Genomic DNA, 5,549 nt, shown 5'->3' with positions numbered 1-5,549 from the left:
TCCAAGGATCTTCTGTCCTATATCTCGCCAACATAATGGCGTACGACATTTACGACCATATAATGCTTCATATGGTGGCATTTTGATTGAAGCGTGGTAACTGTTATTATACGAAAATTCGACAAGAGGTAAGTATTTATTCCAGTTACCACCGAACTCCAAGACACATGCACGAAATATATCTTCTACTATTTGGATTGTTCTCTCCGTCTGCCCATCTGTCTGGGGATGATAAGCTGTGCTGAGAGCAACTCGAGATCCCAATTCACGTTGCATACTCGCCCAAAAGTGAGAAGTGAAGCGAGTATCACGATTAGAAATGATCTTTAGTGACACACCATGTCTTGCAACAATTTCATCCAAGTATACTTGTGCGTATTTCTCCATTGGAGTCGTTTCACGCATGGCAAGAAAATGTGCACTCTTAGTCAGGCGGTCGACGATTACCCAAATGCTATCATGCTGTCTAGCAGTCTTTGGCAATTTGGTAATAAAATCCATGGACAGTTCTTCCCATTTCCATACAGGAACACTAAGACTTTCTGGGGTTCCATAAGGCTTTTGGTGCTCTATTTTGACTTGTAAGCATACTAAGCATTCCTGTACATATCTTCCAATGTCTCTCTTTAATCCAGGCCACCAATAATCAGCTCTTACATCATAGTACATTTTACTTGTACCAGGATGTATTGACAGTTTAGATTTATGGGCTTCATCTAAAATCTTCTGTCTTAATCCACCAATCTTTGGAATCCATAGCCGATTCTTGAATACCTTCAATCCTCGTGGATCATCAAGTAAAACATCAGTATAATGTACCATCCCTTCTTTCTTCACATTTTCTGGATTTAGGGCCTCTACTTTCCATTTCTCTAGTTCATTTAGAATAGTGAACTTTACTGTAGTGTGAGTAATAGCATAACACATACTATTACGATAAACCTTTCTGCTAAGTTCATCGGCAACTACATTAGTCATTCCAGGATGATACAGGATTTCACAGTCATAGTCTTTGATCAGCTCCATGGCTCGTTGTTGTCTCATATTCAAAGTTTGCTGATTGAATATATACTTGAGACTTTTGTGGTCGGTATACAATTGGCATTTTGTACCAAAAAGGTAATGTCTCCAAAGTTTTAGGGCAAATACCACTGCAGCGAGTTCGAGATCATGAGTGGGATAATTCTTTTCATAATCTTTCAGTTGTCTTGAAGCATAGGCTATCACTTTACCACGTTGCATCAACACACAACCGAGTCCCAATCTTGAAGCATCGCTATATACGGAGAAATCATCATCACCTTTTGGGAGTGATAAGATTGGAGCATGAGTCAAAAGATCTTTTAGAGTTGAGAAAGCTTTTTCCTGGGCTTCACCCCATTCGAACTTCACTTCCTTTCGTGTAAGACTCGTGAGAGGTACATCTATACGAGAAAAGTCTTTAATGAATCTCCGGTAATATCCCGCGAGACCCAAGAAACTATGAATTTCGGAAGCATTACAGGGCACTTCCCAATTTTGAATAGCTTCGATTTTGGTAGGATCTACGGATACACCGTCACCAGAAATAACATGGCCGAGAAATTGAACTTGGCGAAGCCAAAATTCACATTTCGAGAATTTAGCATATAGTTTCTCCTTTCGAAGAAGTTATAATACCGCACGAATATGAATGACATGATCAACTTCAGACTTGGAATAGATTAGAATATCGTCAATGAATACGATGATAGATTTATCGTGCATTGGGCGGCATACCCGATTCATCATATCCATGAATACAGCATGAGTATTTGTCAAACCAAACGGCATGACAAGGAATTCATAATGTCCATATCGAGTACGAAAAGCAGTCTTTGGTACATCCTGCTCGTGTACTTTCAACCGATGATAGCCAGATCTTAAATCAATCTTCGAGAAATAGCTAACACCCTGAAGTTGATCAAATAAGTCGTCAATGCGCAGTAGTGGGTACTTGTTCTTGATAGTCACCTTATTTAGCTCACGGTAATCAATACACATTCGCATTGATCCGTCCTTCTTCTTGATAAACAATACCGGAGCACCCCAAGGAGAGGTACTCAGTCGAATGAAACCTTTGTTAAGTAGTTCCTGCAGTTGGATCATCATTTCTTTCATCTCAGCTGGCGCAAGACGATAAGGATTCTATGCAATCGGAGCATCACCAGGCACAAGGTCAATTCGGAATTCTACTTTCCTGTCTGGAGGAAGTCCAGGCAAGTCATCGGGGAAAACATCAGGATATTCTTTAACAACGGGAACATCATCTACCGTTTTCTTCTCCTCTTTTGAGACATCAACTGTGTAGGCCAGATAGATAGAACATCCCTTCGATATGAATTTATGAGCTTTGAGGAAAGAGATTATTTTTAAGATTTTTTGTTTTTCACCGTAGACATAGATAGGATTCTCCCCTTCAATAGGAATGCATATTATCTTTTCATAGCACAAGAGTTCTGCATGGTTCCTTGACAACCAATCCATATCGAGAATAATATCAAAGTTGGGCAAGGAGATAGGGATCGGGTTAGCAAGAAAATTATAGCCTTCAATTTCTATAACACAATCCCTATAGACTTTATCAACAAGTAATGATATACTTCCCGCAGTATCTACGAGAAATGGTTGCACGAGTGCATAACAAGCAATTTGAAAAGAATGTGAAAATTCATAAGACACACAAGAATCTGAGGCACCAGAATCAAATAATATGTGAGCAGGTCTATAGTTGACAAGAAATGTACCCGTCACAACATTCGGGTCCTCGCGTGCCTCCTTTGTGGTAATCTGGAATGCACGACCCATAGCTTTTGGCACCTCCTCCTTTTTAGTTGGAGTACCCTTTGATTGTTGAACAGGAGCTTGACTTCTCGCCGGTTGTTGAACAGAAGCTTGACTTCCCGTCATCTGACTAGTAAGAGTAGGGCAAAAACGCTTCTTGTGGCCAGTAATACCACATGCATAGCAAGTAACATCCTTTCTTGGGCAAGATGGCTTTATATGACCCATTTCTCCACATCCATAACAGACAACGGATTCCTTGTCTATTTTGCATTGGCCCGGATGATTCCTTCCACAAACACGACATGAAGGCGATTGAATAGAAAAAGATTGTGATCTACCGCGACCACGAGGGTCATTTTGAGTTTGCACTTGATTACCAAGTTCAGTCCGAACGGATTGAGCTGGTAGAATAGAAGGAACAGGAACAGTTCTTTCAGTACGTGGATGCTTCGAAACAGTAAAAGTGGCACCACGTATTTCTAAGTCATGCTCGCGTCTTCGAGCATACTCAACGGCTTTATCGAATGACAAAACTTCCCGATTGGCAACGAAATCGTGGATTTCGTGCTGTAGTCCCTCCATGAATAACTGAATTTTCTCGTCTTCAGTTGGAATATACTTTGTAGCAAACCTTGCTCTTTGATTAAACTGAGTTTCATACTCATTCACAATCATTCCTCCCTGTTTAAGCTCGAGGAATTCCTTCTCTAATCTCCTCCTCATGTCTAGAGGACAATACTTCTCTAGAAAACGAGTTTTGAACATTTCCCAGGATAAATTCTCCTGGTCAAACCCGTTGAGAGCTTCATATGTTGCTTCCCACCAGACCAAGGCTTCTCCGATGAGCATTGCAGAAGCATAATTAGCCTTGTCTTCATTATCCACATGAGAAATACGAAACACTTTCTCCGTGTTCTGGATCCAGGTAAGAACAACAATGGGATTAAGAACACCAGAAAACTCTGTAGCACCACTACTCTTGAAATATTTGAACGAGGGACGCTTCACCTCCCCTTTTGAAGATTCTCCAGTGGCTTTCTCTTTTACTTTATCACCATTGTTTTTGTGTTCTTCGAGATTCTGTCGAATAACATTGGTAAGTTTACCCAAGAGTCACTCCTCACGAGGAGATACTGGAGTATTCACTTCCTCAGGTTGAGGACCTCCACCCACCTCAGAGGTATGGCTACTAACCTGTTCAGCCATTGCTCTGCAATATGGAGTAACATTGTATTTTAGAACATTAGGGTTTATCATTGCCTAATACTTTTACTTAAACATTTCCTATGGTTTGTATCCATATACTTACAATGAATCCGTTCATATATTAAACTTCCAATAGTTTAAGTCTAAATACCAATCCGTGGAATTTAGTTCACTTAAACTACTGCTCTGATACCATGATTGAAAGGCCCACACTTTCGTATTTCTGAAAGACCCAAACTTTCATACTTGACAATATAGTTACTCCAAAACATGCTACATGCATATTCATAAAAACAATATTTTACATTGATAAAGTGATTACAAACTACTGGATACAAACCGACTATTACAAAATGTTTTATATATATATATATATATATATATATATATATATATATATATTACATAACTACCCAGGATTCTATAGTTTTATACATACGGGAATACAAAATACAATAGTTTCAAACTATTCAAAATCTTCTATCAGTATATAACTATACTGGATGCTTATCTCCTGCAATTGTTAAACATTGAGAGGGTAAGCGGTGACGCTTAGTGAGTTCAATAATAGATACAATATAACGTTATGCCATATATATACTTCAATATGGCAGAAGCAAATAGGAACAAGGAACAACAAAGGCATATGTGAATCATGTGAAAAACTTTCCATATCAATAAATGATTTGATTCAAAGATATACAATCAATGAGAAATAAAAATTTCCATACTTGATATACATCAATAAAGCTTTGGCCCAAATGGTACAGAAGACATACAGCTTCTGATTAACATTTTGGTAGATTTCAGGCTTATAGCCCTGTCTAACCTTCTGCCAATGCCATAGAATAGAAGTCATTCTCTTACGGAGACATGCTCTACATGGCCAGACGCTACATACCAGTACCAATGTGAATCTAAGTCCTTTCACTGATCACATGGTCAAAGGTATTTATTTGCTATTAAAATAGCGAATAAAAATAACACGGGAAAATAACCCGAAATAATAACACTGAAAAACACATAGCACATATAACACATAACATACTATTGTTCCTATATATTGAACTCATCGTGAAATAACCGGGGGTTAAAATAGTAATTTGTGCAGCACTTCGTTACTATAATTGACTTTCTTCAATGAAAACCGGGCCCTGCGAGGGTTGGGCTTCAAACCGAAAAGATAAATTTCTCGGGGTCTTCGGGCACTTTGGGGCGTGTTCCGGGTGTTAAAAATGATATCGGGGCTTCGGGGGAAGTGAAAATAGCTAAAATACAAAATTTGGGGTGAAAAAGTGTTAAATTTCCAAAATTACCCGGCAAGTCTCGCAACCCCTATATATACATGCGAGGCTCGGATCCGGAGCAAGGAAGGAGGGACATGCGGCGGCTGGAGCGAGCTTCGGATGCGAGGAGTCAGACAACACACGCGCTTCGGAACTCCGGACCTGGCACGCGTCGGACGCGTCATCGACTGGTCTTCGGCTCGGACACGGGGCGCCACGCGGCATGCTTCGGTTGGGCCTCCCTTCAGTCGT

Source organism: Lactuca virosa, chromosome 7 (assembly GCF_052849685.1).
Source record: "Lactuca virosa cultivar CGN04683 chromosome 7, Lactuca_virosa_CGN04683_v6, whole genome shotgun sequence".
NCBI classification, from domain to species: domain Eukaryota; kingdom Viridiplantae; phylum Streptophyta; class Magnoliopsida; order Asterales; family Asteraceae; genus Lactuca; species Lactuca virosa.
Note: the sequence above shows the minus strand (reverse complement) of the source record.